Genomic DNA, 16,034 nt, shown 5'->3' with positions numbered 1-16,034 from the left:
CATGAGTTTTCTACGGGGCCCACAGCAGTCACTGGAAAGAAAATGCAGCTGGGACCTACAGCTCTTGCTTTATTTGCCATTTCTGTATTCAGACAACACATGGGAAGCATCTTCCAGCTGTTTCCTACCTATCTATGGCGCCATGCAGCACTGTAGTCTGCAGCTTTTCCACTAGAACCGTCAGTGGCAGGATCAAGGAAGGTGGTGGGGGAGGGAGCTGAAGCAGGGCAGGATTGCAGAAGTGCCAGATAATAAGGATGCCAATACTGCCCTGTGATAGATTCGCATTTGCATAACAGCCTTGTCAATAAAAGCTCTTCCTGCTCCCACTGAAAAAATTAAAAGGCAACAATCAATTCAACTGTTCCTACCAGGTACTTGTCTAGGCCTCTTCTCTCCTTAGAGGATGGAGCAGACCAAACAGCAGGGTATGATTTAGGGATGCGGAGTCCTGAGGAAGGGAGGAAGGAGACCGGTGAGCGCAGTCCATGTCCACCTTGGTCTACTCCTGGTCAGAAGCGCAGATCTAGACGGAGCACCATGATGCCCAAGGTTGAAGTTAGGAGTTAGCAGAGGATGGTCAGGAACCGGGAGAAGGGTAAGGAAAGGTGGCTAGCACCGGCTAACAGCTGAAAATAACAGCTAATATTTACTGAGTCTTTAAATAATTTGTTTCACAACAGGATATTACACAGGAGTACAAATGAAGAGAAAAGATCTACATGAGGACACAAACCGTTCTCTCTACCGCAACTTTAAGGGACAAAAAGCAAGTCTCATGAGACCCCGTTTTTTTATAGAGCTTAACAACTGAAACTAAATATGTTAAGTATATGTCTTTTTTTAAAATATTTTATGTATTCATTCATGAGAGACACACAGAGAGAGGCAGAGGCACAGGCAGAGGGAGAAGCAGGCTCCATGCAGGGAGCCCGATGCAGGACTCGATCCCGGGTCCCCAGGATCATGCCCTGAGCCAAAGGCTGATGCCCAACCGCTGAGCCACCCACGCGTCCCAAGTATATGTGTTTTCATAAGAATAATACAAACAGTGCTGGGCAATGATTCACACATCATTCAGGATGGTGGTTATCTCTAGGGGAGCGAGAGGGAGCTGAGTTGGAAGAGGCTTACAGGCTGATGGGTTATTGGACGTTGATCATATTACAAATGAGTGCATAAAATAAAGGACAGCCCTGCATAGGCAAATGAGGGGAGTGTGTCATAGACCAAGGATTATCATTAATTCCAATTCTGTGTACCTGAGATAAACACAGACACATACCCACAGACAAAAATATCAAATGAACAGCTGAGCACAACCAATCGGATACTAAGCACTTATCACGGGGAGACGCCGGGCTCAGCATTTTGTACGTGTCACCTCATTTCATCCTCATGACTACATTATGAGGTAGGTAATGTTAGAAACCCCATTTTACGTACGAGGGTGTTAGGCACAAAGAGGTTACATCCCTCGCCCAAGGTCATGTGGAGATGGACGGTAGAGCCAGGATTTGAACTAAGTCCAGCAGCCACATTCTACTGCTCCAGGTTCCTGGCTCAATTTCTTCTTGAGCTTGATACTTCCGGGAACTCCTCACTGTGTCAGCACCTGCTGCCTTAGAACCCAGCACGTTGTAGACAGCCCCGGTCAGTCAGTGTGGACGAAACACCTGACGTCTCCTTTGGGGTGACACGGTCAACCTGGGGCCACGGCCTCGGGCAGTTTAGCTGAGTAGTTTTTGCACAGAAGTGAGCACTGATTGATTGGATGTGGTCCCTCCCACGAGTGGTCTGGCCACAGTCTGGTGGTGTTTCTGTGAAGTGGTTTGAGGTAAAGAACTTGGTCTAGGCGTGAAGAGTGCTAAGCTAATCGGACTTGATCTTCTGGAGTTTGGACTGTGGAGTAAGGAACACATGGGCCAGCTGACAGAGAATGGAGAAAACACGCAGAGAAAAGAGATGTCTCCAGAAACGAGACAGGCCCTGAGAAAAGGGAGGCCATCTATCTGCACAGGGACACCGAGCCTAACCTGTGATCCTCCAGACACGCGTGTGGATACCTTGCTTGCTTACTGCAGCCTTCATCCTCGTGAACACAGTAGGAAGACTCAGCAGGAGTAATCATGGATGGGGTTCGGTGAGTCCCTTTTTCTTTACAATGTGTGCAAAAGACAGTTGTAAATGCATTCGCTTTTCTCCAATGAGAGATTTCCTTTCAGCAACCCTTTCTTGGAGCTGACTTGGAGGCCGCAGACAAGCGGGGCCTCTGGAGAGCCCAAGGAAGGAACCAGCATGAGGAATAAAATTAAGTTGAAAATCTCCTTTGACATTTACGAAAAGTCAACAGCCATCTAAGTGATGAGAGAGACCAGAAATATAACTGGCTGAATGTCAATTTTAAAACTAGAAAGATAGCTGCTACTTTATCTCGCGGAGCAGGTGTTTCTGAGCAGTAAATAACTCACGGATGGTCTATTAAACTTTAATGCTTGTGATAACAGCAAAGAGCATGTTGCCACCCTCCTAAATACATATATATAAAAACAAACAGCAATTTTCAACATTTATGCTTTGCACCATTTTCTTTTCACAGTTGTTTTACTGCATTATCTTTTGCTATTATCTTGACCACAAGTCCCTGCTGCATGAAGTTGATTTGCAATCGTGGGCAGAACAACCTAATGTAATTAACTATCTGGCAAGTGTACAGTGATCACTTCCACATAAAAAAGTTTCTCCCCTTGAGTGAACACCCTCCAAATAAGGCACTGATTTCACTGCTTGTAAAACAAGGATGAGATTTTAATTTTGGGGGGGTGGGGCAGAGGGGTGGGGAGAGCACGGTTTCTCCTGCTTTCTTCATCCAGTGTAGACTCCATCATCCTATGTGAGGTTTTATTGAAACAGTAATTATGACACTTCAAAGTGACTTTAAAAAATATTCAGAAAAAAAATGAAGCAACGTAATTGGAAGAAGGTTAGATACAAAGAGATCTGCAATTTGAATCAGCCAGATGCGAATTATTACCTAATAATGAGACTTTGCACTCCTATTACACAGCCTTTTGTGTCTGAGTCTTTAAAAGCCACAAGCTAATGAAGCTCCTGCCTCCCCGTGACTGAGGTCGCTGTTGTCACTGCCTGATGAATGGAGAAAATAAGCCACCAAGACCAGGTGAACTTGGCTTTTCTTCAGTTCAAACCACTTATTGATATGATGGTTTGGAATAAAACTTAGAGATCTCAGCTCCTAGGTTCTCTTGCTTGTTTCCTTTGCCCCGATTTCTTACTCCTCGCCCCTGCGCTACGAGGCCCCAGTGTACAGAGATGGTGGGATGTGCTGCTGGTAGGAGGATTTGGGGAGCTGATTTAAGAACCCACAGTCAGGGGGGCTGAATGGACTTCGCGGTGGTGCTAAATTCTCTTACGGAGAGGAGAAGGAAGGCGGGGAAATCTGGTTGTCAAACCCGAGGCAGCTTGAAATCAGTCCAGTGGGAGTCGATGCGTCACAGATCTCAGCTGACATGACAATCGGGGGCCCCCCCGGCCCTCCCAAGCAGAGGGACCAGCTCACCAGTAAGAGCGAGGAAACGGAGTGTCACAAAGGATAAAACTGTTTCGTGTCCCGCATGAAAGGTAGTATTTTATGGTCATGAATCAGGAAGTGATACCGAAATGGAGAAGGACCCTCCTCGGCAGTTTAGTAACTCAGATTCAGGCTGGATTAGCTGCTCCAAGGTTGGGGCCGTCAACCTGGTGACCCTGGGGAACCTGGTCACCTTCCTTTCCCTGGGCGTTGGGCCTCCCCTTCTGGGTGCTCGGCCACCTCCACTCTTTCCTCCTTCCTCCATGCAGCAAGTTAGTCTTAATGCCTCTCTGAAGAAGTATTTTTATTTGAAATGGGAAGGCCAAAAGATGAGGCCAAGACCAGCGGCTAACACTTAATTTAACATTTCGCTCACTTTCTTACACACTTTATAATTACTTACCGATTCAATCCTCAAACAAAGCAATTAGGCGAATGGTATTATTACCCCAATTTATAGATAAGAAAACAGTTTCAGGGAGTCTCGTGTAATGTATCTGTATTTTGGCAGTGCCTGGGCAGAACTTGCTCAATTAAAGTTTAACTAGGAACCTCTACACGGATGTCAGGGTGCTGGAGAAGGCCGTTCTGGGCCCCTTCCCCAGTCTGCAGAGGAAAGAACACTGAATTAGACATTCAAGACCTGCATTCTAGAATTCTTCTCTGCTACTCATTTCATGTCCTAGAGACTCATTTTTTTATACAAATGCAGATAATATTGTCTTTGTTCTGGTGAGGACTGCAGAGAATACATGGAAAGGCATTTTGGTTACTGGTGAGGTGCTTGCAAATGTATACAAGCAATTGTTTCCTTCGTGCTGGAGTCATGCCTGTGTCCCTTTTCTCCTACCATCCATCTCCTTTTTCTCAGGGTCTCCATCAATCCAAGAGATTAATTTCTACTTCAAAGAAAGGTGATCTTTTAAGTCATCTCCTTAACACCTGCTAAGATCCTTGCACTGACAAGCGATATTTTGTAAAAATGCCGAGTCATCACACCGAGGGCCAAATTTATGCCTAATTCCTGGGAGACGGGTCTCGCTCCTCAGAGCAAGCGCTGACCCGCTGCGCTCGTAGCTGTCCGGGCACGTACGTGTACCTACACATGTGTGCAGTGGTTTCATTTAAACTGATGTGGGAAATATGGAGAGAGACGAGGCCAGCCATATGGCGAGTGACTCATGCGGCACTGATAGTGGAACTGCAAGTCATCACCTCCTCTGCTGTCTGAGCTTGCTGCAGAGAGACAAGGTCACTTCAGCACACCCAGATCTTCTGCTGTCCTCGTCTCCCTGTCTCCGTTGTGCTCCACCCACACACCCTCAACTCTTGCAGAGCCTCGCTGTCCCTGCACCTCCTCTCTCAAATTAGCCTCCAAGTCTAAGCATCTACTCATCCCTGGAGGAAAGCCACCTTCCCGTGCTGTGCTGCTCATTCTGCCGCACTGGCCATCCCCAGCCCACTCCAAAGGAAACGTGCCCCTCCATCCCCACCCCTGAGCATGCTGATTGGGCAGGGGAAAGGACAGCTTGGAGAGGCCGAATCAGGGTCAGCAGGCACAACAGGCTTATATTGGTGATAGCTTAAACTCTGCCTTTGGGGTTTTGTTATGGCTCTACCTCTAATTTGCCAAGTCAGGATAGTTTAAACAACTCAGCCTGGGCTAGACTCTGTTCTAGGTTGGCTGCAAGGAGGAGCGTGTTTATTAAGTTGACAAGTATTGAGCATTCATTAAGTGTCAGGCACTGTCTTAAATAATTTACAAGCATTATCTCATTTAATCCTCCCATCAACCCATGAGGTAATTATCATTACGATTCCCTGTTTGTAGGAGAAGAAAGTGAAACCTTGCCCCCTTGCCCAAGCTCACACCCTCAGTGACATTGAAGAGCTAGGATTTGAATTCCAGATGTCTGACTTAACAGTCTACGTTCTTAAACACTCTTCCACTCTACCTCTTTCCAAAGTGATTTTATACATTATTTTATGTCCAAATTGTAATTAAAAAGCTAGATGGTGGGGTCAGAAAAATGTTAAGAAGACCCTATGATATGATGTGCATCCCCTGGTGTTAATCTCTCCCCCTCTTAAGTGTTGGTGGGAATGCTTCTAGCCAACGGGATATGGCAAAGGTGATGGGACGTCACTCCTTTTGATGTTGTTACGTTATGTACAACTCACCATAGCAGGTGGAGTGACAGAGAGCCCGCTGCTGGTCTTGAAGAAACAAACAGCCATGACTCCCCTATGGGAGGCAGCCACATGGCAGTGAGCCACTTGTGACCCCTTGGACCTAAAGATGACTAGTCCTTAGCCAATAGCCAGTGAGAGGTGGAGGCCCTAGGTCATATGTCTACAGGGAAATGGACCCTGCCAACAAGCTGAATGAGCTTGGAATTGGAGTTTCCTTAGATGAGCCTCCAGATAAGGATGTAGGGTGGCTGACATTTGGATTGCAATCTCATGAGTTCCTGAACAGAGGACCTTATTAAGCCATGTGGGGACTCCTAACACACAGGGACTGTAAGTTAATGAATACGTATTGTTTTTAGTTGCTAGCTTTGTAGGAGTTTATTTGCTGTGATAGCAAACTAACACAAGTTAAGAAATTTGCCCAAGGTCACATCCATAGAAAAATTACAGAGCTTATATTTGAACCCAGTTGTCTGACACAAAAGTCACATTCTTGGCCACTTCCCTATTCTACCTCTTTCAAGAGTGTTTTTATAGATGATTTTTCTGTTCAATATTGTAATTATTCAATTTTCTGCTTTAACAACTCATACCTCATAATGTCCTTGACAGAAGAGGTCTTATAGGTACCTTTTGATATATATTTTTTTAAAGAATTCATCTCCTCTTTGACTTTCCTTTTGTTGCTGGTGGCAACGCTGCCAATTGCATACATCACAGCCCCTGTCCATTTTAGACTCAAAAGTGAACTCACAGTATTTTCAGATTTTTTGCAGATCTATACACCGTTGAGCATCTATACCTCAAAAACTCTATACACACACACACACACACACACACACACATCACTTAATAGGTAGGAAAATTAGATCTCTATGAAGAAGGTTATAGAGATTTTAAAGGTGAGGAAATGTAGAATAAAGAAAGATGATTAAAACAGCCAGAAAAGTGAAATAAACAAAGAACCCAAATACTTAAAGAAATGGAAAGGATATTTCAGCCTTGGGTTAGGATGTCAAATGCCTTGTTCTGACTGATTTTTGTAATCCTTGCCCTTGAGTCCAGGCAGAAGTGGCAACATAATTTGCAGAACCCAGTGCCAAATGGAAATGTAGGGCCCCTTGTTCAAAAGTGAACAATTTCAAAGGACAGGGAAGCATTAAACCATGCACAAGGTCCCTCTGAGCATGAGGCTGTGTTCAAGCGCACAGGCTCGCAGCATGAAGCTGGCCCTGAGTGCAACTCACCCTAATTCTGAGACGTACTGGACCTTGTGGTTATTATTAGATGTCTATCATTATTGTAAGAGTGGTAACTCATTTTCTCTTTGTATTTCGCACTTGTCTACTTATTCAAAAGAGCTTCCAACCTGATACTTAGAATCTACAATATGCTTCTCATCCCATCACCTCTTCTGCTCTTAGCTACCCTGGGATGTTTAATCTGTGAGGTAGGGAGGGCTCTTGTCTTTGGTTTTCAGATTGGAGAATTGAATAGCAAAAATGATCAATGTCTTGATAGCAACCGTAATAGGAAATATGGTTCTTTTATATCTGCATCTTCTTCCAGTAGGATCACAAAGCTAGGTGAAGGCACATTTCTTGTTTTTGTCCTCATTTTTGTGCCTCCACCCTCCACCTCAGCCCAGCCCACTGCCCTGGCACAGTGTTATACTCAGGGCTGTGGCTCAGATATATTGATTATTTGAAGATTGGTTGAAATTCGTTGGTAAGATGGGGGAGGAGACTTTTTGTGGGAAAGAAGACAGAGCAGAGTCTTAAATGAAATTGGCTTTCTGAGAGGGGACTTGTTTTAGAGTCAACCAAGGGTTCCAGTTCCACCCTATCTGGGATTCTGGTCTCCATCACTGCATCCTTTGTTTCTCTCTCTTTTTTGTCAAGACTCAGGGGAAAGGGTTAGGCATTTATCTCATAAGAATATATGTACTTAAATCCTTTTATAAAAATTATAAACGTTATGAAAAGAATTTAGAGACTTGAGCAATGAGGTTGAGGGTATTAGATCTTTCCTATACCGTCACGTCACCAGAGACCTAGGTATGCTTCATCACCTAGCTGCCAAAGCAAGTGCTGATTCAAATTTGACAGAGCTCAGTGGTCCTTCTTAAATGTGGACTGCCTTCATTTTTCTTTTGTCCCTATACTTTTCTTTCCTCCTTGCTCCACTATCAGCACAATCTATGGCCTTAGCTTTCCTCCCATTTTCAACCTTATTTGGACATCTATTTGCCTTTTGCTCAGGTTGCATGATTACAGAATAAGTACTACACAGTCCAGTTACAGGTTTCAGAGCTGTGAGGGACATTGGACTATAATCCCATCTTCTCCTCTTCTTCAATCTTCTCAAGGTGAAAATGCATTGTAATTTTCAGGATAATACTGAATAGCACTGGATAACTTACCAACAGACACACAGCCAGGGCTCGTGGCTTCTAATTGTTTATCCACTGCTCTTTACTGCATACTTAGCAACTCCTTCCTTTACTGGGTCATTTGTTACGTTACTAGCTATGACCTCAGCATATTTTTTTTCTTCCACAGTTGCCCTTGGTCCTAAGATATACATATCATTCTTCTCCAGTTGTCCTAATGGGCTATAAATGCCTTTACTAAACCCAAATCTTCCATCTTGGGTTCATCTTCTCATTCCCTTTTCTTTTAAAGCTCAGTCTTCTCTTCACAGATGGGAGTGGGTAGTAGCGGTGATGTATGCTAACCAGTTCCAATTTGTTTATCCCTTCTCAATATTTTATCTTTATTGCTATCCAGCCATTAATATTACAAAAATTCTCACTTGCACACTTTCTAAATAGTAAAGACCCAGCACCTTTACAAAAGATAAAAAGCCTTTTTCTCCTATGTCCTCCAACCTCTTGTGGCCTCTGCTTTATGCTGAATCTATAACTTCAGTGGCTGAACACCAATGGTGATTTCTCTTGTAGAGTCTCTCTTGTCCCTATAGTTTACATTGAAGCCACCCTCTTTTATGGTAGGGTTTCAAAATTACAAGGTTCTAATTTATCATGTGTTAGATACAACTATTAATATAAATTAAAATAGGGCCTAAAAGTGCCCAGTCTATAACTTTTTCCATTTTGTTCTCCTGTTTTCTTCCAATAGGAGTTAGGTCTTTGAATGAGAAGAAGGAGAAAGAAATATGAGATCAGCAAGGCACGTTTGATTTATTGGCTGGTGTTTGATGCACAAATCACCACAACCCATAGATGGAGGGAATGTCATCTTGAGAAAAGAACATATTTCTGTCACTGCTCTCTCCCTCCAAGCTGGGCCCTGAGACTCTTCTGGGGATTTAACCCAGCAATTCTATAATTTCATAAGGTTTTGTAATATCCCAAGATAGATTCCCTAGGTCAGATAAGTGGATAAGGCTGGTAATATTTATCTATTTACACCACAAAATGGAGAGGGGAGCAGAAGTACCAGAAGGCAGAAATGCCTTTTTCCTGATACTCGAAGGAGTAAGATTCTGGGAATCAGAGGGGAAGTTGAAATCAAGGGTCAATGGCCAATGAAATGCTTAATAACTCTTGCAGATTTGTGTGTGGAGGCATATCAGGGACAAATGAAATCAGCAGGAATGTGCCATTTACTGGATGGCTGTCAGAAAGCTGTTCAGAGGTGGCTAATAGACATTATGTAAACCTTAGTCAATGGTGTCTCCAAACTGTGTTCTCTTTAGTTTTCCGATCGTTTTGCATAACCCAAGTCCCTAACTAACATCCATATTTCTATTTTATACCTTATTCCTTTTACTCCCTCCGTGTGACCCTTGGCCAATAAGTCGGCTGAGTGCAGTCACATCTGTGCTGAAACCTAATTGGACAGAATGCTAATGTCCAGTGCTCTCCTATGTTTGGACAAAATGGGCCAGAGCTTGATTCTATAGGTTTGCATATGGTGTGTGTGTGTGTGTGTGTGTGTGTGTGTGTGTAAGTCTGTGTGTGCTGCAGGATAGGCTGCAAGCCTTTGATAACAAATAGAATAATACTGTTTATATTCACATGGGGGAAGACTTGACTATCAGAACTGAGCTCTTCACAGCGTAATTACAACTTGCTGAGTGCTGTGGCTCTGGTGAACAATGAAGATATAATCAGTGCACCTATTTGTCCTCCTGAATTCCAGCTGCTAAAGCAATTTCTTTTTCACAGAACTGACAATTTTGCGGTTCTTGTGAAAATCCACCGTTTCCCCCCCTGAAATCCTGTGAAATGGAGCTCGCCGGAGGAAACACTATGAAAGCAGCCTGGTTCCTGCATCATCTCCATGAAATTAGGCAGATCATATTTCCAGCACTGCTATCCTGATTGCATGTTTGTTTAAAATGACAGTTGATGTTGTGTATCTCTTTCATTAGGGAGGCTCAACGATCTTGACATTATTAACTAACTGCAGCACTTGCTGCATATAAACACCAATCCACAGAGACATCTCAGACAGTACTTGAGGAAAAATAAAGCTCTTTAAATGTGAGGAGCCAACAGAAGGATCTCGGCCATGTTTGCAGTTTGCCAGGTGTATTGTTAGCCATTCACGAGTAATAATTTTCCATGGGGCCTAAATACCAAGATTCAGAGGGCAAACATTGACATCTGGGTTCAAGCACTTAAAGAGGCCAAATCAAGTGGTGAGGAGGCTAGGGACTTCCGCAGAATGAAAGCCAGAGCAGCTTTCTTTCCCTTCGTTCCTTGAGCCCTGGCTGCGTTGAGCACCTAATGCTGGATAGTAAATCACATACGGGCAGGAGTGGTCACTCTATTTTCTAGATATTTTGAGTTGTATAGGCACACTAAGGCCTTGATTCTAAAGTATCACAGTTTGGGGGGCTGGGAGACTTAGATGTGATTTTAATGTTTTCTTTTCTTTTTTTTTTTTAAGATTTTATTTATTTATTCATGAGAGACACACAGAGAGAGAGAGAGGCAGAGACACAGGCAGAGGGAGAAGCAGGCTCCATGCAGGGAGTCCGATGTGGGACTCAATCCCGGGACTCCAGGATCATGCCCTGAACCAGAAGGCAGATGCTTAACTGCTGAGCCACCCAGGCGTCCAGATTTTGGTGTTTTCTTATAAGTATTTTTAGGGTCTATGTAGAACTTTGCTCCATGGGGAACTTCCCTTTTAATATTCAGGGTACGCTGCATTAAAGGCTTTTGTGATGGTAGAAACTGGTGACACTCACCTCTCTTTCTCAGTCAGGCTCATTTGTGGCTCTTCCCTCCAGACTTGACGTTTTGGCCTCTCTCTCTTGCATTGACATGAAAACCTGCTTTGCTGACCGTAAGGATATTCCAACAAGGCCTCTGCTCCTGCTCAGTTTTTGTCTTGCCATCTTCCTATTCAACTCCTTCCTAAGTCCATCCCACCTAGTTCCTAGCCTTGGGTCTGTTTTGGTCTACACATATCCCTTTCTACCTCTCACCCTCTGGCCATCCGAGCACTTGTAAGGCTTCCCTGAGAAGCTCACAAAACTGCTCTATCCTTAAAGAGTTGATCCCAAATTAATTCTTTGCTGACCTCATGTGGTCTACTGTGTCTCCATGTAAGTCTATTTCTGGCATAAGCCTCCAACCTCCAGTTGCATTCCTATGTTAAAAATGGAATCAGTAGCTGGGCAATAATGACTTTTATGAGAAGAAAGAGATGAAGTAAAGGAGTAAAATTATGTTTAGGTCTATCAAGCAGGAGGACTGATTTTGGAATTTCAGGATTATTGTTTTTACCTCCCTTTCTTCCTTCTTCCTCTTCCCAAGAGAAGTCACTGATTTCACCTGTTGATCCTTCTCCAGAATGGAAATGAGAGAGTAGAAAGAGTATTCTTGCTCAATCGTATGCTACCTGGAGGCAGAAAGTTTATTATAGATAAATAGACTCAAGATAGGGCACTTATCAGCATAATTACATTGACCACCGCTAATGGCTTGAATGCACACTTTATTTAACTGCACAAAATACTAGTTCAAAGTCAACATTGGACCAAGAAAGACCAATTTCAGAAAGCTTGCATTATATTATCAGTTCGCCCTGGAAATAGTAGTGTTCATCTCCATGTAAGAGGGTTGTCTTCTTGTTTGCCCAGGACAGTCTCAGTTTCCATCCACATCCAAGGTTAATTATTGATAGTACCTCCTTTTACTGTCAAAAGTATTCTGATTTGGATGATAAATTATATGATAACCCTACCCCGAGTTTCCTTGATGCTTTTAATTGTCCTAAGACCCAGAGGAGCCCAGATGGAAGGTTAGAAATAGTCAAAAAATTAAGGGGAAAAATTATGTCCACATGAAGAAAAGTTTGGAAAGTGAGTTTGGAAAGAGAACAAGTAAACAAGAATACATAACCAGGCAAAATACTGGGGATAGAAAAGAAGTGACAAAAACTAGAAGGTTCCAAGGAGGTAAAACTTAGAAAAGATCCTCAGGAGTGACAGTAGGGGAAGAGCCTTTCATGGCTACTATCTTTGGGCGGAAAGAGAGTAATCATTGGCTCTAGGGGTTTGGACATTAAGATGTTTATTAATCAAGAACCTTTGATCTTTCTTTCTAGACCCTTGTCTCTTAGGTTCTCTCAAGAGTCTATATGGGTAAAATTTTCAACCAAGCCCCTTGTCAAAGGAAGTGATGACATATTTTTTTTGTTTTCCAAAGTGTTCTTGTGGGAATCGTCAATTTCTTGAACAAGAATGCTGAGCAGGTGTTTGGTTAGACAAGGGAAACCCACCATCTGCCATAGGCCCTTTGTCCTTCTGGAAAATTACTGAGGTGCAGTATATCAGAACTATACACAAACAAAAATCAATCGCTCAAGATTCCAGCTCTGACCACAAAGTCAATAAGAATGACAGGGATAAATTTGTTCTTCTCTTAAATGCTCTTAGAACACAAAATAGAGTGGAGCTCAAATATGGAGATACGTGTAGAGGAGCATTTGAAAATTGAGGATAAAGAAGAAATGAGAAAACCCAAAAGAGGAAGATATGGCCAATGAAAGAAAAGAAATAGGACAAGGACATAGATATGTTAGAAATTACCAGATAAAATTGATCTCCTCTTCTTCCCTGAAACATTGTATAAGCTATTTTTCTGTAACTTTTCCATGTGCTTCAAGGGTAGAACAGGATAAAATAGCTACTGCTAATAGCTTTGTTATACTTGCCAGAATGTGGGAAATGAGGAGATTACAGTCCTATATAAAAAGGTGCAGAATCAGCACATTTAGGCAAAGTAACGATGATGTTAAAAATAGTAATAAGAGCTAATTCTTTTTGCACTATTAAGATGTGTCAGGCATTTTCTGAAGTGTATTATGTTTATTAATTCATTTAATTTTTATGACTATTCTGTGGGATGGATCTTATTATTATCCTTATTTTACAGGTGAGGAAACTGAGGCACAGAGCAGCTAAGTTAATTGCCCAAGTCACACAACCATTAAGAGGCAGACTTGCGATTTAGGAGAATTAGTTGGGAGTAGAGATGAATGGAAACTCTTGGCTACAGACAAGATTCAATTCATGAAGTGAGAAACTGTGGAAAATTTCCAGAGGCTAAATATAGTTCATCTATATTATATGGTTCACCTCACATGCATATTCAAAAAAGAAAGCCAAAGCCCATGATCATGAGTAAGGTAAGTGGGTTTCCAGGTGTAAGTCTTGAAGATATGTTTATAATTAATTCAATCTACTCCTTTACTATTCATTATATATATGTTTCATAACTGGACTTGTATTATTATTGTAGCTTTTTAATGTACATTGTAATGTAATTGTAGCTTTAAATAACCTTGATGGTTATTTAGCATGAGGATTGGAGATGTAGAGGATAGGTCAGACAGTAATATTTTATGAAACTAGCAAAACTAATAGAAGATTTGTGAAAGATAGCATGAGTGATAGGGACTCATAAGGAGAAGAATCTGCGTCTTACAGAATGGAGGATATTCATCCAAACTCTAGCAACAAGACCACAGAGCATAATCAAGGCATCAAATTATAGAAAAATTCTTTGAAGTTAAGCTGATCACTTTTGTCCTCTCTACTGCCTTTGTTCATCACTAGTAAGACAGTTCTAAAGTATCTCTTCCCTCAAGAAGTTTATAATCTAGCTGGAAAGACTGGATTTCATGAAGTACAATATTGATATTTAAATCAGGTGGACTATAGACTTTGCAAGGTTAAGGGCAGGATCATCTCAAATAAAAGGAAATACAATTAAAAAGTGACCAAGAAGACATTTATTATCTCACAGAGCAAAGAGTCTGGAGACAGGGTATACCCATATTGATTAATTTGCTGGTCAAATTCTGCGAGAACTCCAGGATCCACATTTCTGTGATTTTCTTGGCCTTTTCCTCTTAGTTGTGAAAATGGCTGCTACAGTTCCAAGAACCATGGACAATGCCAATTTCCAGAGTCAGAAAAGAAAATATCTGTATCTTTGTTTCCTCTTAAGAATTTGGGTCTTCCAGGAAGTTTCTCAATGTACTTACCCTCATCAACAATAGGTCAAAGTTGCCTCGTGTGCCCATGACTCAAATGATAACTTGGCCAGGCAGAATGAAGTTGCTATGCTCGGCTTAGACCAGGAGATCTAAGGTCTTGGATGCAAGGGTCTCTCCAACATCCTTTCAGAGGGTCAGCAAAGTCAAACTATTTTGTAATAATACTAAGAAATTATTGGTCTTTTTGACTGTGTACATATCGTTTGGCACTGATAGTGCAAAAGCAATGGTAGCACCTTAGCACCAATCAAGACAAAGTCACCAAAGGAAAATGAAGGCATTGAAAGAAAAATGAACCACACCACATTTCTGGATATGGCAACCCATTTTGGGGGTGGAGCAGGAGTTCCTGGGATCAGGGAGGCTGCAGCCCCTCACTGGTTGGGTATGTTCCTATTTTTGTGAGTTCAATACTATGTACCATTGTATTATAGTAACTTTTATAAAGAAAAAAAAAAGACAAATTCACCAAATGTACTGTTGTGTAGCTGTTGTGTTCTCCACTGCCGCAAGCTTACTGTAAAGAAAATTTCCAATTTCACTTAAAAATGTCCTTGATGAAACAGTAAAAATGACTAATTTCATTAAACTTGGCCTTAAATACTTATTTTTTATTCTGTGTGACAAGATCGGAATCACACATAAACTACTTCTGTTACATTCTGAAGTATGATGGTTGTCTCGAGGCAAAAACACTTGTGTGATTATTTGAGTAGTAAGATCAATGATCATTTTTACTTGAAAGAACAGCAAGACAAACTATGGTTATTCACACTTATCCACTTGACAGAAACTTCCCCCAAAATGAATGAAGTGAGTCACTTTAAGAAAAACAATTGACATTATTTTTTACCAATGATAAAATTTGAGCTTTTGAATGAAAATCAGAGTTATGGAAAACCTGTATCTGCTACCATCAGCTTTCCAACACTTAAAAACTTTCTGGATAAAATTAGTGGTGACATTAACAAACGCATTTTCGTGGGGTTTTTTGGATATTACGTAGTAAAATAAGTCAACATTTGGAAGATCTGCATAATTTAGTGAACTGATCTTTTCGAAATGACCAAGGCATGCTGTTAAAAAAATCATATATGGGTAAATGATCCATTCAAAGAACAAGATAAATCAATGGACTCTAGTGCAATAAAATATGAAAAGGTCATCACTTGGTTTAAGATTCCACATTGCAACTAAATTTTTAACAAATCACCACTTGCAAGTTTTAGACTCTCAAAGAATATCCGCAATGATCTGTAAAGGAAATATTCCTCTCTTTCTAATTTCATACCTGTGTAATTAAAGGCTAAATTTTCTTTATATGCTTCAACCAAAACAAATATCACAACAGATTGGAATGTGGAAGCAGAGATGGAAATCCAGCTGTCCTCTATTAAGCCATACATTAAGGAGATTTACAAAAGTGTAAAGGAATGCCACTTGCCTCATCAAATTCCTTTGGCACATGTAGTTATTTTTTATTAAAAATATGTTATTTACATTAGCATGTGCTTGGTTTATTATTTTTTAGGACAAATTTACAAACAAGTACTTTAAACTTCTCAATTTTAAATTTTAATATGGTAAATATCAATAGATATAATACACATAAGCAAAACTCCCCGAGGAACACAATTATTCTGAAGAATGTAAATAGATCCTGAGACAAAAAAAGTTTGGGAAATCCTGGTTTAAAGAAACAAGAT

At 41.4% G+C, this 16,034-nt stretch overlaps 1 long non-coding RNA gene across 2 annotated transcripts in view; it reads left to right on the top strand.

Annotated features, from left to right (window-relative positions):
- Positions 1 to 16,034, top strand: part of LOC112671053 (uncharacterized) — a 113,377-nt gene that overhangs the window by 77,409 nt on the left and 19,934 nt on the right. Inside the window, exons 6-8 of one of the 2 annotated variants that reach the window (XR_003143357.3) lie at positions 684 to 2,143; positions 3,068 to 3,181; positions 13,203 to 13,455. This is a non-coding gene — a long non-coding RNA (uncharacterized LOC112671053). Of the gene's footprint in view, positions 1 to 683; positions 2,144 to 3,067; positions 3,182 to 13,202; positions 15,795 to 16,034 lie in introns of those variants that run through there. The other variant, XR_004815956.2, reaches the window with a different exon arrangement.

The sequence above is a fragment of the Canis lupus genome, chromosome 5 (assembly GCF_003254725.2).
Source record: "Canis lupus dingo isolate Sandy chromosome 5, ASM325472v2, whole genome shotgun sequence".
NCBI lineage: Eukaryota > Metazoa > Chordata > Mammalia > Carnivora > Canidae > Canis > Canis lupus.
Note: the sequence above shows the minus strand (reverse complement) of the source record. Positions and strands in the feature narration are given on the sequence as shown.